The sequence below is a fragment of the Grampus griseus genome (genome assembly GCF_964374135.1).
Source record: "Grampus griseus genome assembly, chromosome: 5".
Lineage (NCBI taxonomy): Eukaryota > Metazoa > Chordata > Mammalia > Artiodactyla > Delphinidae > Grampus > Grampus griseus.
Genome location: NC_138998.1, coordinates 82,721,364 through 82,740,659, shown reverse-complemented (window position 1 = coordinate 82,740,659; position 19,296 = coordinate 82,721,364). Strand labels below are relative to the sequence as shown.

General features: G+C 36.0%; 1 protein-coding gene across 1 annotated transcript in view; it reads right to left on the bottom strand.

Moving 5' to 3' along the window:
* ZBTB20 (zinc finger and BTB domain containing 20) overlaps window positions 1-16,656 on the bottom strand; it is a 797,618-nt gene extending 780,962 nt beyond the window's left edge. The window contains exons 1-2 of the mRNA XM_082654615.1: window positions 16,558-16,656; window positions 14,490-14,584 (exon numbers count right to left, since the gene is read on the bottom strand). The gene's annotated coding sequence lies outside the window, so the exon portion shown is untranslated. The remainder of the gene's footprint in view (window positions 1-14,489; window positions 14,585-16,557) is intronic.
* Between the last annotated feature and the right edge of the window lie 2,640 nt (window positions 16,657-19,296).

Below are 19,296 nucleotides of genomic sequence, written 5' to 3'. Positions count from 1 at the left end.
GCCACATCACCACTGGCAATAAATATTAAACCCATCAGACTAACAGAAATTTTAAATGCTAAGACACATTACATCACTGTTACGTATACTTGAATTTCCCTAGTGAATTTGAGCATCTTCTCTTATGTTAACCAATAGAATTTGCTTTATTGTGAATTATCTTTTCCATTTACATTGGGTTGTTTCATAACTTTTTTCTTAGCATTGTCTAAGAGCTCTTGGATATTAACCTTTCATGTTAATAAAAGTAAAATTATAAATACTTTTCCAAATCTACATTTTTCTAATAACTTTTATTTTTATATAAAAGATATTTTTATTTTTATGCAATCAACAATGTTAAGTCATTTTAAATTTTTTGCATTTTCACTACTCTTAAAAAATTTTATAAATAGTCTCCTAGATTTTTTTGGCAAGTTTTTTGTTTTGTTTTCATTTAAGCATTTCATCTTACATGATTTTTATATAATGTGAGAAATGACAATATACTTCCATTTTTTCCCACAAAATAATCTTTTATGCCAATTCTATTAATTAAATGATTCATGATTTTCAAACTAAATTGTCACCTGTTTCAGGATTCTCTAATCTATTTAATGGATCTATTTGTCTATTCCTATGCTATTACCATATTGTTTTGATTATCTGGCTTTGTAATATGTTCTACTATGTATAATGCAAATCCCTCTTCACTGTTCTTTTTCATATCTTCTTGCCTTTTTTTAGCACTTAATCTTCTATGTAATTTAAAAATAACATTGTCTAGCTCAAAAAAGAAAAAAAAAATCCCTGCTAAAAATTTAATTGGAATTGTATTAAATAAATGTATTAACTTTGGGAAAATTAACATTTTGCTATTGTTTTCCCATACAAAAACATAGTTTGTGCATCCTTTAATCATATCTTGTTTTATGTCTTTAAATAGTACCTCTTTTTTACATACAGGTCCTATATTATTCTTGGTAATTTTATTAATAAGCATTTTATAATTTGTGTTTCTATGGAAAATTAAATAATTTTTTCCTGTTGGGAAAAATGGTTCCTAGATGCCTATTATTTCCAGAGAAAAGTTATCAATTTTCATCTAATTATTTTCTATCCAACTACCTTTTTAATTTATCTTACTAATTTTTCTAGATTTTTAAATTAGAGTTCTAAAATTTTTAGGTCTGATATCAGCCAAAAGACATGTTAAGTTAGTCTCTACAAATGTTAGTGTTATTTATATCTTTGACTATTATATTTGCTGACGCTCCCTACTCAATGTTAAATAATTGTGATAAATAATTACTTGTCTAATATCTGATATTAATTGAATTTTTAAGATTTAACTATTTCAGGTTATATTTTCTGTTGGCTGTGAATGAAAATATTATATTTAAGCAATCTTATTGAAGATGAATGTATAATTTTTCCCTTTAATTTGGTGATGTAATGAACAATACTGATATATTTCCTGTTGTTGAATCATGCTTGAATTCCTACTTAAAAAGAAAAAAGGAAAATTCTAGGTCCTAGTATATTACTCTTTTAATTCATGCTGATACTATTTGCTAATCTGCATTTTATATAGAAATTTTGCATTTCTTTCATAAGTGAGATTGAACTATAATTTATGTCTGTACAATTTTTATCAGAGTTAGATATTAAATGAAATTAGAAAATATTTCATTATTTTTCAATGGCCTAGCATAATTTAAATTATATCAGAATTAGTTATTTCTTTAAGTTTAAGCGATCACATGTGGTTAGCTTTCTAATTTCTTCAGTACTAATAGGTAACCGTTTTCTACTTCTTCTTAGGCCGATATTTATAATTTGCATTTGACCATATGATGTTCTGTTTCTCAGGGGTGTCAAATTTATTTCCAGAGAGTTGCATTAGATTTCTTTTTTTACCTTACAGTTTTGTCAACTTTTTCATCCCTAACTAGTATCTATTTTTGCTCAATTTCTTGTTTGTAAACTTTATTATTATTAGCATAAAATTCATATAACATAAACTTCACCATTTTAACCATTTTAGAGTATACTGTGGTTGCTTTTAGTACAGTCAAAAGGTTGTATAAACATCACCAACTATCTAGTTCCAGAACAAGGAAATCCTATACCCATTAAACAGTCGCTCCCCATCTTCCCTTCCTCCAGCACTGACAGCCACTAATCTACTTTCTGTCCCTATGGATTTGCCTATTTTGGACATCTCACATAAATGGAATCTTATAACATGTGGCCTTTTGTGTCTGACATCTTTCACTTAGCATAGTGTTTTCATGTTTCATCCATGTTGTAGCATGTATCAGTACGTCATTTCTTTTCATGGCTGAATAATACTCTATTGTATGCATACACCACATTTTTATTTATCCATTTATTAGTTGATGGAGAGCTTCTTTGATTTTATTCCACTTTTTGGCTATAATGAATATTGCTGCTATGAACATTTGTGTACAAGTTTTAAGTGAACATATGCTTTCAACTCTCTTCCACTTCAGAGTGGAATTACTGGCCTCATTTTCTTTTTTGCTTTTTCACCTTCCCGAGGAGTTTATGTATTATATTAAGTCTTTTGAAAGAGCCAGCTTTTAGACTGATTTTTTATTACATTTTGTTTTCCTTCATTAATTTCATATTTTAAAAAATTAATTTCCTTTTATTCTCTCTTATATTAGTGTTTATTCTAATTTCTTAAAGTTACTAGATAATCCTTTATTTTCCATCTTAATAATGAAGGCCTTTAAGGCTATCAACTCTACTCCGACAATCTCTTTACCTGTTTTCAATAGGTTTTTACATAAAATATTCTCCTTTTCATTGTTTTCCAAATGACTTCCTCTTTATCCAAGAGTTATCTAGGAGTGTTCTCTTTAATTTCTAAATAATTAATAATTTTTGTCACCTTTTAGAAAAACTTCTTAAATTCTAATTATACTAGATTATAATCAGAGGATGTGCCTGCAAAATCTCTGCTTTCTAAAATTTATAAAGTTTTCTTTGCGGCCAAGCACAGAGATGTTTAAAAATATTTCAAGAATATCAGATTCTACAAATATATTGCTTCTGAGTTATAGTATTCCATTTCTCTTAGTCATTGTTTGCATGTGTTTAACAGAGCTGTCTAGACTTTTCCAATAGTTTTTACTTAACATACTTATCTACTATAAATAAGCCTGCTGTATACAGAGTTATGTGGTTATTCTCTTCATAAACTATGCCTTTCATCATTACAGTGCCCCTTTTTGATATCAATGCTGTCACTCATGTTTCTCTGTTTTCCTTTTGTTTGCCTTTGCCTGATGTCTTTTATGTCCACCATTTTACAAACAACATTTCTTTATAATTTTGACACAGGTGTTTTTCTTGTAATATAATTTGAGTGCCTTATGTTTTTAAATTCAATCTGACATCTGTTTTCTTAATGGGAGAATTTAGTCCATTACATTAAATGGAATAATGTGCATAATTGTATATCTTCCAATTACTTATATTTATTTTTAATCTTACATTATTGTTTCCTTATTTCCCTTTTCCGTATTTTTTTGTTTGATCAAGTGGCTCTGCATTGTATTTTTTCCTTGCTGCTATGAAAGTTCTACATGATGTTTTATCATGCTAACCTTCCCTTTCTCTACTCTAATTAACAGATGTATAAATATATATATTTTTTCATGTATCTATCTTTCTAAGACAAATTTTTCCTCCACCAAGAGGTTCTATCCCCCACCCCTTTCTCCTAAATAAATGAGATCTTTAGGATACATTCACTTTTCTCCTCTTTTCTTCCTCCTCTCATCTCCCACCACTTATTTTCCTCCTTTTTTACATTCCTCCTGTCTACTCCTGCCATCAACTAAGTGTTGATAAGACAGTTTTAGTACATTAAAAATTTTCTTTACATAAGTATGATCCTTTTATTTCAAAAGTCTGAAATTGTCTATTTTATTACACATTTACTAGCCATCTATCTTTATCTCTTAAAGGAAATTATACACACAACACACACAATTATATACAAATGCTCATTATTTACCACTATTTCCTTTCCTTTTCATCTTGAAATCTTTGTCCTGGTTCATTTGTTGTTTGCTTATAATCTATCCTCAGGCATTTTCTTGGATGGGGAATAATAATTATATGTTCTGAGTTCTTGGTTTTCCCTAAATGTATTTCTTTCACCTTGGCTGGCAAATGACAACTTTCTGGGCATTGAGATTCTTGGACTGTAGTAATTTTCCTTTTGCAGTTTGTAGATGTCATTCCACTATCTTCTTGCTTCCTGTGTTACAAATAGGAAGTTGTATGATACTTCGATATTTCTCCTCTTTATAGGAGAAACTTGTTCTTTCTACTTGGGAGTTTGTTTCAATTTATTTTTAGAGTTCAGAACTGTATCTTTTCTTTCATTCAAGACCATAAATCAATAAACTCTTTCAATCCACAGACTCTGATTTTTCTTACACTCAAAGAAATTTTCTTCTATTATTTAATTATACCTCTCCTCCTTCTGTTCTTATTTCTCCCTCTATAATTCCTATTATTCACATTTTGATTTCTAAACTATCCTCCAAGACTCATCCTTTTTATTCAATATTTTCACCGTGTTTTAGTTGTGCTATGTACTTTGATATATTTCTTGCACTTGGTCTTTCAGTTCACTGACTCATGTTTCAACAGTGACCATGTTCTCCGATTTTTCCACTGAGTCGCTCAATTGAGATATGTTTTTCTTAGTATCTGAAATTCTTTTTTGTTCTTTGTTTGAATATCCTTAAGTGCTCTTAATATATTTCAAAATTCAGGTTTCATTTATTTTTGCCAATAGTGCTAGTTGCTTGGAGTATGTACTCTAATTTTCCTGCCTGATCTTCCTCTCTCCCTCACTACTGGCTCCCCTTTGATGGATTGTTATTTTTCATTGATAACTCACTGGAACTCTGGTCTGGTTGTTAGAGTATCCTAAATGGCAGAAGCATAACACTTGGAGAAAAGAAATGTAGACAGTCTACCAGTTCCCTGCCAAGGCATGAGGAGGTAGATCACTGTTGCCCTATCTCTGAATTTCTTTTCAGCCTCAGGGACAGAGAAAACTCAGCCAGCACATTCAGCTACTCTGACTTTTTAGCCTACTGGGGAGACTTGGATACATAAAATAGGCAGATATTAACTTTCTCCCATATTGGTTCACAGACCTCTGAAGCCCAAGCTCTTCTTTACAATGTCTACTGTTTTCTGATCTTTATCCCTGAACTTCAGTACTATTCTCTAGTTGCTTGCCCAATTGATGGTAGAAGTTTTCAAAGCAGTGTTTCTCTGCCCAAGGTGTCACAGCAATTGTTTACAGATCTCAGTAGCAATTTGATTCAGAAAGACACTCAGGAATTGGAAGGGAAGGGGAAGATGGCCATACATAGGTCACCTTGTTTTCAGAATCCTTAATTTTAAAAATATTGAGAAAGGGGAGAGGTATGTGGGTCTGGGGTTGTCTGGGAGTTCATTATCATTATTTCCAAGAATCAATACTTTCCTCAGAAAGCATATTCTTGAATATACAAAAACAACAATATGCTCTCTTTATGTTCTTAGATACAAATTCCAAAATATACCATAGCTACTAATCACTTGAAGTACGCTTTAATGAGACCCCAGTTTTAATTATCCCAGGACATAATTATCTTTTCTTTTGGAAACAACTTCAAATCAATTTGCTATAGCTTCAGTTAGTAGAGAGACAAACTATGACTTTGGCAGATCATGTAAGTCTCCCACTGTCTAACTAGCAGGTCTTATAAATATGAAAAAGCATGTCAGCTGTTATATAGGAAAGAAACATGCACGCTACACAGTGGTTTACATGACATTACCCTTCATATTGTTCATAGCCCAATTACCGTGTTTGCTTTCTATAAGAGCTAAGGATATAATGTCAATAACATTAAAGTGTTTCATTGGACTGACTTCTAAACAACTTAGATAATAAGGTAAAATTATCTAAAGCTCTGTTTTTTAATTGTGTGAGACTTTATGAACTTATCTTTTTAAGAATTAGGAAGCTCATATAAAATGCTCAAAATCTCATTACAATCTATTAAGTGCAAAAAAGAAATACTCTGGACTGTTTGTCCTACTATCCAGATAGGAATCATATAGGATATGAAATTTGGATTTCACCCTTGAATCACTAGGTAATGTAATTCTGTGTACTCTATTCAATACAATATCCTGAATTGATTGCAGTAGATTTGCTTTACCACTGATGGGCGATAACTGATATATTTCTTTTCTGAATCACGGTAAATATAATTTTTTATTGGGACTTCTGCCATGACAGAATTTCATTAAGTATCTAAAAGGATAAAAGATCATGAGCATGTGTAAAAATGTCTGGGTCTTAGAAAAGTACAGAGAAACCCTGTAATAGGTATTAATGATTGTAACAATGCTAAATTTGAACCAGTCAAAAGAAAATAAGGAATGAACAGCCTGGTAAGCAAGTACAAAGTAATCTTTCTAGGACAGCTACAAAAGAGTCTAATGAACATTGAATCCTCCAGTGTGCCAGGTACTGTGCTAAGCACCAAGGCTTCAAAGATTAATAAAATACGGTACTGCCCTTAAGGATCTGCAGTTCAGTGTAGTATAATTCTGAATGCTATCTTTCCTGGGTGATGAATGTCAAAGAATGAATGCACCCCTTTCTGCACAATAAAATTCATAATTACACAAATAATAGATAGAAACAGAGGTATGCATAATACAAAATTACAGAAAAACAGCAACCATTTATTTTTGGCTTTTATACACTCTAGCAATTCACTTTATAACAACTGTTGAGACTGTTATGTGAAATACCTGAACCAGAAAGGTCTGGAATCCTGTTCACTTTTCAGCTCAAACCACCCCTTCAACATAATATTGCCTTGTTCTCAACCCTTTGCTAGAACAAGAAAGATTATTGAGAGGGTGAGTTTTCAAAGGTATTTCTCTAAGGGTCAGATATATGAAGGGAAGGGAGGATGCAAACAACATAGTTGTTAAAAAGACTAGATACCACCAGATGTCAAAAGAACGAGAACAAAAGAGTACCAGTGACAATAAACCTAAAGGGGAAAGGTGTCATGAATAAACTGAATGCTGGTTATCTTTCTAACTTCACAGTATATTGTATTAGTGATGTATCAATTTGAAACATACAAAATGATTATTGTAATATATTTCCTAATGCACTAGAAATAAGAGTCTGAAGGAAATAACAGAGATATTGTAATACGGAAAACTGAAGACACATAAGTGACAGTATAGTTCTTCCATTATTCTTTGACTCCATTCAGACAATCCAACTCTTCCCCACCTCTCTATATATACATAATATAGCTCAACAATGAATATTATCTCTTAAAAACTTTTGAAGTCTCCATACCTTGTAGAAAAAGGGTATGAGTATGTATACATGGCATACACATCTGTCTGTATTTGGTTTGATGTCATTAAAATTATTTGAAATAACAAAAAATCACTTTAAAAGCTTATATAATTCCCTTTTCATTAACTCATGCTGGCAATCATAAATATAATCCAAATTCATGTACACTGACTTCACCTGGGCTGATCATTTGAACCGATTACTCTGATAGAAATGCATTTTTCCTATCAAATAAAACTGAACCTTTCTTTCAGTATAGCGACAATTGAAGGAAAAGTTTACACAAGAGAAGTCTACACTCTATTCCACCTTAAGCCTGGTAGAGCCTGGCTCCATGAATGTGGGAAGAGGAGATATCAAAAGCTACATTACAACATGAAATGAAATAAAATTAAGGTATAATTTGTTTTACCCATCAAATCCTCAGAAAAGCTAGCAGATGTTTTCTTATATTTGAAAACTGGACAGCAGACGGTAACTTGTACTATAAATGCCCCCCAGAAACAGTGATTTCAGAATTGAATGGTACACAGCAAGTACTCAATAAATGACAGCTATTCTCAGGTTTATCACATAGGTTTCTGTGCTAAATTGCATTTCTTTTTAATGCATCTAAACTTACTGCCTAATTCTAAGTTAGTATTGATAATCATGTTTTTTGTGCCAAAACCATAGCAGTCTTTGTATCCCAGACTCTAGGTGGCCCCTATTTAAGCCAGCTGTTGGTTCTGAAACAAATCTAAGGGTGCAAAAAACAAACAATAAATGTTAGGGCCTTCCAAAGTCAGTAGGATTTACCAAAGTTTTGAGTATATTCTGTTTCTGTTCTGCCTCACCCTTTTTTTCTGCATGATCCCGATTCTTGGTTACTCAACCTGTTTGATTTCGGTCTTTTTGACCTCTGCCTTCCCAGTACTGCCAGTATCTAAAGTTCCCTTTGACCTGCTCCTACTCATGATTTCCTCCATCTGCTTTGACATCTGTTACCCAGCTCCACGGTTGTCCATCCAACCAAATCAGGCAGTGGCTACCCAGTCCATCCTCTGTTAAAACCTTCAGATAAATTCCCTCATAGAAGTTGTACTTCTAGACTGAAGAGTTAAATTTTAAAAACAAACTTTACCATAGCAACCATTCCTCCCACTTAAGCTCTTTCACTTTGTGCCTTTCTCTGGAACCTTCTCCAAATCCACTATGCCTTTCTTGAAATAAAATTATCAGTACTAATCAGGGCGGGTACTAAGTAAAAATGGTCCCAGAAGAGAGGCATGATGAGGTGGTGATTAAGAGTTTAGGTTTTCTAGAATTGGACTTGAGTTTGAATTCCCAACTGTTATACACTAGCTGTGTGACTTTGAATAAGTTACTTAACCTTTCTGAGGCTTAGCTTATCTTTAAAAATGACATAATTAAAGTGCCTATCTCATAGGATTATGAAATTAACTGAAAAAAATTCAGATATAACCAATGTCTGGTACAGAGTTAAGTGCTCATACATGTTGGCTACTGTTGTTTAGTACAAGAACAGAATGTATTTTATTTTCTTTCACTATGCTCACAACTAATAATTTTGCCAGTCTTTTTGGTACCAATGCCTTTAGAAAAGGGTCTACATTAATTCCTCAGTATATGTGCTGGGTTTCAGTTAACTTATAGTCTAAAATCAGCTTCCCTTCTAAATATCTCTTAGAATGCTTTTTTCCCCTTATTTGCATGCATTGAAGCACTCATACCACCTTTTTTGCCCTATGGTTGATCTAAAATTTTTCTTGCCATTTCTCCCAAAAGCTTAGCATTATCTAATATATTGTCGTGTTTGTTGTATATTCCGTCTATGAGGTAATTTATAAAATGTTATGAGCAGTATCAAGAACGATGGATATGTGTATGGAAGGGGAAGGAACCAAGGATTATATAGCTTTCTCCAGATAGCTGTTTCCATTTGTGAATAGGTAAAGGATTTGACGGTTTTGAGCCTCTCACTACCATTCATACTAGCAAAAGGAATGTGAGTCAATTAAAAAGAAACTGAGAGTGAAATTCTAAATGAAAACTTTGAGGTCATCATTAAATAAATACCTACAGGTAGGTACACACAAATTGCATGCAGTTTGTTTCAGATTCTTCCCACTATTCTTCATCAAAACAGAGTCAACTTTCTTTGTCTATCTTATCAGTCCTCCTATGTAAATCTATCCCTGGATGGATATAATGTAGGATCAAAAATCAAATGCAGCAGTTAAAAATTACCAGTTTTATAAGATCTATATGGAGATGGCCCCTGATTACTCGAAGTATATTTATTTTTTGCTTTAAAAATTAGGCACATAAACCAAATTTACCTTTTTCTTCGAATATATCTATCCATATATTTTATAGAATTAGAAAACAACTCTGAGTTAATTCATTCTATTATTACCTGCTTTCTCCAGTTAAGCAACTTTATGCAGAGTAAAATGCAAAGAATCATGTTTATAAATTCTATTACCAATATATCTACATGAGTAAAGGTGAGCTGGTAAAAATTTATGTAAACTAATAGACATTATAGTTACCAACTATAAAAGATTATCAGTACTTAATATTGTGGCTCTTGTACTACTATGCTATGTTTGAAAGCAAGTATCATTAAAATGAAACTTTTATCCAGGACTGGAAGTAAAAAGCAAAGTCAAATATTTTACATATACTCTTTCCTGGTGCCCCCTGCACATCACATCCAGTCACATTATCTGAAGCTAAAATAAAGACTCAAGTATCAAAAGAAAGATACTCATATTATTAGAGCTGAAAGGGACCCTGAAGGTGAAGGAAGCTAAGGCAGAGATCCAAACAAATTATGTGAAATGCTTAAGATCATACAACTAGTTGCTTGCAACATTATACCAAAAACAATATTTCCAATCTCTACATCTGAAAATTTTTACAATGTGCAATAAAATGAAAGAATTAAATCAAACATATGAGGGATTGGCTGATAAGTTAGATGTCCCCTCAAGCTAAAAACCATTGGATTTAATGACTTCTACTTACTGGATTTTTATATTCCTAGGAAAATAAGTTTAAAATAACATAAAATTGTAAAAACTGACTAGAAGTAAAAACAGCTACAAAGAAAATTTATGCTCTTTCTTAAATCAAAACCATGGAAAAGGATATCCTTTTAATGCCTAAAGGAAGCCAGAGATTTATGGTTGTGTGTACATGTATGGTAGTGGTAGGGTTTGTTTTGTTTTGTATTGTTTCATTTTGTAAACTGTTAGAGGTTCCTTTTGTGATGGTAATTTGTGTCCCAAAAATGGGGGTACAAAGAAAATGAATTTCTGATAATTTATAAAGTACTTAACCATATATAAATAAATAAGTCTCTAGAAACTTACTAATGACAGTCAGTAAGAAAATGGTTGCCAATAATTTCAAAACTAAAAATCCAAGTCTTTTTAATATTGTTTGAATTTAAAATAAAGAACATCTTTTTTTTAAAAAGGTCAAAAGTAATTGAAAAAGAGATTAAATCAATACACTTAATTCTCTAAACTGTGTGTATATTTTTCCTGAAGTGCATATTCATGAGCTGACAGTAGAGACAGGCTGGCTGCTTTGTTTGACTATAGTTCTGTTTACCTCATACTGTCAAGAATGGATTTTGACACTCACAGTATTAATATTGCTATTTTTATTGATATAATTAGCACTGCTATAAATAATTCCTTGGCCTGCCACATCTAAGAATATCATTAAAATCAGCAATATTAGGGCTTCTTTTTCTTATATGATGCCTTAGAAACAGTCTGCTGGCCCAAAGAACCATGGTGACTTCCTGATGTGGAAGTTACTGGAAAAAAAAAGTTGTCTTGTCAATAGAGACTCCTGTTTTGTGTATGACTTCACTAAATAAACTAGTTTATATTTGTTTGAAACTAAAGTTTCTTACCAATCTGCTGTTTCAATTTCACATCACACCATATTGTACCTAAAACAGGCAATCTGGATTCCCGTTGCTACTTCCCTCCATCCCCACCCCCCCAAATAGCTCAGGAATGGGTTTGAATTATGAGGCTTGAATATATAAAGCAAAAGAATTAAGACACCCAAAATTCAGAATGGGTAGGTGAAAATAAGTGTGCTTGAAGTCACTTGTATAACTGCTAATGGGTGGTCCACTTGTGAGTTTTTAATCATTACATGAAAGCAAAATCAAAACATTTTATCTTGCCTCTAGATCACATCAGCTGCGACAGTAACCTTATCTAAACCTTGAATAGTCTGTTCATAAAACTAAGTGGGATGAAAAACTAAGTGGGGTGACTGACCCAGTGCATATTCAACACAGAATATGAAGGCCAAAACAAAATGACAATAAAATTCAAAACAAGTTTGTGGAAATTTTGGGCTAGTATATTAAACCTTTCTTTGTCTCCATCACTTGACAGATGGTTAGCCTTCATACAGTCTAGTATCTCTGGCAAAGAAATGACTGTGTCTAGCCAATAACACCCCAAATTTTGACTTAAAATGCACTGTACACATACTTACACTTACCTTAAAAATATGAATATTAATTAGTCTTTATTTTATTACTATAGAAATCTGACATGTCAAGATTTTATCTTTTACTCTATGAATGCCCCTTTTGAAACTCTCAACTATCTTATTATGTGGATCCAGGGTTCTAACAGCTCTTCACTTTAGATTTCATTCATTTTATGTGCTGCTTAGTAATCATGCTTTAAAAAAAACTTCGCAAAATAAATTTTAATCCAAATTATTACAAAATTTACAAAGATTTAATTATCTTGTATTTCTATGTTGCTCGGGGCAAAGGTTTGGTTAGTAACAGAGTATGTTAAACAAAATCACCTGGGAACTTTGAATGCCTTCCATGTCAACGAACACAAGGCAGGACTGGAATCATTTATCCAGTAATGAAATATGTCTTTATTCAAAAACTGATCATATATAAATACATACTTACATGCACATAAGGACACATTGATCAACCATCCTTACTAGAATTAGGAAAAGTTCTTAATTTTTAACATTCTATTAACCATTCTTCCACTTTGCTTTTTAAAAAAGATTTCAGCTAAAACAATATATTCTATTAGTTACAGTCTCTGCTTTTTGTCCTAAATCTTCCTATTTGTAGCTTTCAGACGCTGCCTGGTCTATACTTAATAGCCACAGGCAATCTCAAAGTTCTCTAAAGTGCATTAATATGTACCCTTTCTAGAAGAATTGATTATGCTACAAATTAGCATAGAGATCTAGTGTAGATATAGATTCAAGCTCTTTACAGCAGGGGATGGGAGGACTGTAGGTAGGAGGATTGTGTTTAAAAAAAAAAAAAAAATCATGCTACTTAAGAACTGAACTCACACTTGACTAACAAAATAAAACTCACTGTGATAGAGAAAAATAACGAAAATAAGAACTTGTTATTTGAGAACTATGAGCTAGGTTTTGGAAAGGTGAGACACCCACTACTTGAAGCAACAAACTTTGCTTCAAAATCATATACTCCCTTAACCAGGCACCAAGTTTCCTTCAGTTAGAAACCTAGGATTTTTACACCTACAGACTAAATGATTAAAGTAATACTAAAATACTCTGTAATGTTCCTCTTGCATTACAAATGGTCTATTAAATCAGAGAAGTGCCAATCAAATGCTTTTGTAGTTTGAAAGGTTTAAATAACAAAGCATTTTTTGCAGGCCTCTCTTTCTCTTTTTAAAGTCACCTATAAATTAATTACAAATTTCCACCTTCTCTTGGTAAAACCACAACTGTAAAAGATTTAGGCACTTGATTTTTCAGACATATTCTTAAAACAAATTCTAACTAAACAAATTAAGATATTCTAGTTTATGTTTACCACAATTTGCTAACAAGACAAAAGCTCCACAGGAATTTTACAGTAAATTCCAAGACACAGAATTTTTTTTAATATAAAATAACATTTTATTTATTTCAAAGGCAAGCTTAAAATTACGAAAAAATAAAACCCCTATCTGTTAAAAAGACCTACTGAAACATATGGAGAATATTTCATGACAATAACAAAGGGTACAAATAATACAGTAAGCTCTTCCTTCCTTATCATTGGCAATTGGTAAAATCTCCCTGCCCCTCGAACTTCTCTAAGCTTTTTTAAATCATATTCCCCCAAATGAGAAAACAGCTAGGTTTTAAAGTTTCATCCAAAACTACCTTCTTCTAGCAATCTGAAGTAACCAAAGTGTATGCGACATTAGAATGTAAACTCCACATGGGTAGGTAATTTTATCTTTTGTTCACTCTTACATCCCAAGTATCTAGAACAGTGTCTAGAACAGTTTGATGAATTTAAAAATCCATTTCAGACAAAAAAAATCACTTCAGAGAATAAATCAGAGCCCATCAAGCTCCACTTCTGTATTCCAAATGTTTTAAAGAATCTCTTCTTACCACTTATTCTAAGATATTTCAAATACTTTGTAATTAGTTTATAAATTTTAGATCCTTTATAGGAACTTAGTTGTATCTTTTATTGTTCTTCTAAAATGACCCAATTTTTTCTAGGAATTTCAATTTGGTTGGAAGGTCTTCTGAAGACTGACTACTGAGATAAAAGTAATTCATTTAAAATGGCTTTTTCCTTGGATTTTATTCCTATACCAAGTAGTCAAAGTCGTGTTAATTTGACAGCAAGAGCAATTGTATATGTATGGGTCTCAAAAACTTCCTGACTTTACTTAGGACACTGGCATCACATCAACTAGTTATTCTGAACAATACCCCTCCTCCCCTTCCACGCACACACACACCAAAATTACAACCCTCACATGTAAGTTGTTCTTTCCTCTAGTACTCCGCTTAAACTCATATTGTCTTTCAGTAGCTAGTTGCTAGTAGCGAATGTACACATTAACTATACCTGTATTTTCTTGGTATAGTAGTTATTTCAAAATACTGGCATCTTAAATGAACTAAACAAGTAAATATAAAGAGTTCTTCCTAAAAATGGATAAAATTTGACAATTTTTAGTCTTAAACTTCTTTCTTTAGTGTGTTAAAATTGGGACCTCACCATGAAAGGGCGTATTGCTTTGGAGGCTGGTAGCCAGTTAACTTGTCACCTGATCTTCATATGCAAAAGTTCTTTATTCCACTGGTCTGTGAGATCTGAAATCACAAAACCAAAAATACCCAACTGCTGGACTCACTGAGCAGATAATTATATTTCTAGAAAACTCACTTTTTTCCTTCTCCTCACTGTCTGAGCATGATGTATGCTCAAGGCTAAAGCCCTCCAAAATTGAGCTCAATGGAAATCACATCCCCAACCTTAAGAATTAAACCTTGAGCGCTAAGCAATGAGTAATATCAGCAATTCTTCAAGGACAATACCAAAAACTTCCTTGAGAGAAGACTACTTCCAAGAGGGCACAGTGAATGGTATTACCATGCACTATATGTGCATCAACTTTGATACATTCTGATTAAGAATGACAAAGAGCAAACATGGGCATTAAAAAAATGTAAATTGTTCTTGCTGTTGTTCTTTTCCAAGAAATACAGAAATGCAAATCGTAGCCAAAATTGGACTGGGGATGTGATGGGGTAGAACGGTGTATTTTAACGATTCCCAATCAATAGCAAAGGGTGCATGGGATTAGGAGCAACAGGTAAGAAAGTAAACCATTTATGAATTTGTCGATGGTAACGGATTATTCAATGTGTAAAGCTAGAGAATGTATTTACAAAACGGTCCTTATAATTCATGTTTTAAAACTTTCAATAGCAACAAAAATACTAACTTTAGAACAGAGCTTGCTTGAAAACACTGGGGGAATGAGTGGTCTCTTAATTTTCTTAGCTGAAATTCACACATGACCACGCAGTGAGAAAATTCCACTTGAGCAACATTTTGGTATTTTTAATGGTAAGAAGCAGTTAAGACAATTTTCACATGACTCGAAGATTCACAAATTCAACTTAGCTTGGGCCAATGCTGATGTGAGGACAGTACTTTACCCACGGGCTGCTTCCAAATTACTTCCTGCTTCATTCAGATTTTTACTGGAGAACTGTCATCCTGCTACTGACCCCATTCAACTGGGTTGGGTTAAGAGATCAGCGGATTACCGCGCTAGTTAGGGTAGCTGTACGCCATATTGTGTTTTTCGCGAATGTTTATCGTTTATGTGTGTGCCTAGCATATGTTTGTACAAGTGTTTATCAATACAACTTTTAGAAAATCCCTGCCTCCTGCCTCTTCAGCATCCTTAAAAAGGCTAACAGCTTTAGGAGGGCAGGGCGTGGGGCGTATGGTGGGAGAAGACCAGAAAGCCACACGGACAGTAATGCATTAAACAATGTAAAAGAGAGTGCATTTCTTTTAAACTTTCAAAAAGCTTCCAACCGTTTTCTCTCAGCTATGGAAAAAGCGTAAACATTTTTTAATGTTTCCAAAGGGGCCCAAAGGAGGAGAGAAAGAAGGAAAGCTGTCTTCCCTTCCCATGCCCCCTTCTCTACAGTCGTAGCAGCGAAGCAGGCGGCGGCCGGTAGCTCCGGCGTCTGGAGGGGCGTCCAGCGGCTCTGGGCCAGGACCCCTCCCGCCCCCCAGTTCTCTGAAGACGCTCCAGATACTGCTAGAGCCACGGCAAGCGGGGAAGGGCGAGGAGGGAGGGGGCGGAAGACAAGCGGGCGCCTCTAGTAGCTCCTGAGCCCCGGCTAGTCCCCCTCAGCTCCTCTTCTTGGTAGCGGCAGCTCCAGGCGCGGGGAGTAGAAAGAAGGCAGAAGACACGTTTCCAGCTGCGGGACGCCCCGCCCGATCCTGGAACCCAGGACCCTCCCGCGTTCCCTCCCTCCGCGCCGGGTCATGCGAGGCCACCGCCGCCGCCCGGCGCGAGGAGGGGCGCTCGGGGAAAGGGGCCGCCGGGGGGAGGGCACCCGGGGGAGGGGGCGCGCGCTCGGCCGGCCAACAGCCCGCGGGCTCGCCACTCTAACTCGCTCCCCCAACCCCACCCCGCGCCCCTCCTTTCCTGTCCCACCGCCCCCCACTCCAAGCGCCTCGCAGACGCCCCGTCCCCCACAGCACGCACACACCCCTCCCTCCAGCCCGCCCCACAACAAATTAGAGTTTTTGGCGTTACCTCCTCGCGCTCTTTAATCTTCTTTCCTCAACTCCTAAACTTCCCCCCGCCCCTACTTCTTCGGCAGAAGGCCCACATTGGGCGCCTCACGCCGCGAACCCTCTATCTTTTCCTGCTATTGGGTTGCCCCCACGCCACTCTTGGCTTCAGTGAGCCAATAAGAATGGGACGCCCCTCATGAGGTTGCCGCCCATAAACAAAATACACTCTTCCTCCTCCCCTCACCTGTCCCCGCCCCCATCTGCCTCTTCCCTCATCTCTACCAGCTTCGATTGGGCTAGAAGAGGCCCAATCCGCTATCTCAGACACCCATTGGAGCACTGAAACTTCGCTCAGAGAACTGTTAACAGGCGATTGGTCAGCAGTCTTTCCGCTCCCCCCCTCAGTCCGCCGCACCTTCGTCCACTCTGGAGAGGTCAGTCATATCTCGTTGTTCAGTGATCCGAGAGGTGGGAGGCTATTGGTTGAGAGGGCCCGTCAGACCGGACTAGAGTGAGTCGTGATTGGTCAACACAGACACGATCAGGTTTGGTTGTCTAACCTCCGCCGCGCCCACCTTTTTTCTCCAGGCCCCCGCCCCCTCCTAACTGCTTTTACTTTCTACGCATTTCTATTTCCTCCTTTATTTATTTATTTGTGATAAACTTAAATGACCTGGCGACGGAGGCGGGACTCGAGGCGAGGCCGAGGATGACGAGGGACGGCCGGGGGCCAATTGCCGAGGGGGCTGCCGGGTGAGGGGCAGCGGCGGTGGCCAGTGAGAGGCAGGTGTCTGGAGCGCGTTAGGCCTATGGAGTCGGGATGCCCCAGCGGAGGCGGCGGTTACCCGCTGTCTGGCGCGGCGACCTGGCGCGGGGAGCCGCGGGAGGGGAGGAGAGGGTGTCGCTGTCGCTGACGGCTGAGGCGGCAGGAGGGAACCTGGATCCCGGGCGGTGGGAGGGAAAGGGGGAGAGAGGGTCTGGCGAGGCGGCGGCGCTCAAGGCCACGCTGGGTCAGGCTTGGTTCTTGTGGAGCGGGGTGCAGGTTGCCAAGCCAGGAGGTCGGCAGAGGCCGCTGAAGCAATGCCAGTGCTCAACGGGAAAATGCGTTCGTTCAGGAGGTTTAGAAAAATGCTATGTAAAGCAGTTTGGAGTAAGCCGCCGTTAATATAAATGAGAATATTATTCTAACGGGAGAAACAGATTGTTTCATACTACTAAACGCCTGAAGTACCAGCGACCCAACCCAAGCCCACAAAATTCAATATCCTGAGGGCTAAAAGGAACAAATAAAGCAACACGGAAAATTAAATGCGGTTCAGATGCTTCAATAAAACCTCCATCCTCATCCATTTGTCACTCAACCTAGCACTCCTCAGAGCCAAATTCTTACCAAGTGTTGGTCCAGTACTCAGGCATGGGGGAAATAGACGAGGCTTAAAGCCGGCAGGAAGCTCAGGGAGGATTCCTAAAAAGGATTCCTAAAAAGGGCTAAGAGGGGAAGGAAGAAAAAAAATCGCTTTTCACTATACAAAAAAAAAAAAAAAACTGCCAAAATTAAAAGTTGCAGTATCGGGGGAACTCAACAACAATTTGTCACAAAATAAGGGACTTTATTAAAAATACCATGCATACAAATAATATACTGGATTTGCAATTTGAAAACAATTTTTTTATAGGACATGTATTTGATGTATAGTTTCTAATAGACTCAAGTCCTCTAATTTTTATCCTAGCCTTCCTTGGGACATACAGCATGCCTTAAAGAAAAAATTTTTCATGAAACTTGTTAAAGATGGTTACGCAGATTTTATTCAGGACCACTGAGGTAGGTATAGATAGGATCATTGCAATTGAATTTTGCAGGGGGTAGAGAGATTGGGCTCAATTTCATATTAAGAGTGGGCAAGTGGGAACTTTAGCCAAGGAAAAAAGGTGAGGGTCAGTGGATGGAAAATTGCTAAGAGGAAGCATTAGGGGTAAGGGAGATTTTGGCTAAACCAACCTAGCAGGATTCTTGCTGAAGACAGACCAGGGTGATCAGACATCACCTTGGGGATGGTGGAAAATGAGGAACCTGATCATATATCTAGGGTAATGGGGGTTGGGGGGAGTTCTTGTTAAAGCTGTATTTTGCAAGGAAGTGTACAAATGCCTGGCTTTGATTAGCGGTCTTTGGCAGAACCTAAGCAAAATAAATAGGCCCTGGTGGAAAAAAATGTACAAGGCCTTGACCTCATAAATAACATTAGATGTACCTTCTGAAGAATATATGTATGAAGGTCTTAGAATCCACAAAATTATTGCATCAGGTGTCAAATTTGAAGACCAGTAAAGTGTACAAATTTCTATTACATCTGGAAGCCAAAACATTTTAGAATTTATGTATAAATCTTAGCTACAACACGATGTAGTAACCGTAGTTTAAGTATTCCATACAGAATAATCAGCTTCACATGAGAAAGTTCAGTAAAACTTAACAAAGGTGTTTAAATAGTTTAATTCCACAACTTTAACGAGGTATAATAGCCACTTTCTAAGTACTACTTAATACTCATCCTTTTCAGCAAGTTTTTAAAGCTATTTTCAGTATATGAGCATGAGAGCTGTTAGGATTATAATGATAAGGCATTAGGAAAGCAACGTAAAATATTCTAATTCAATATTAGTGATCAGGTGAGGCCTTGGACGTTATTGCCCCTATTTAAGATGGTGATTATTTATACCAGTTCCCGTGATGTTAGAATCTGGGGTTAAAATG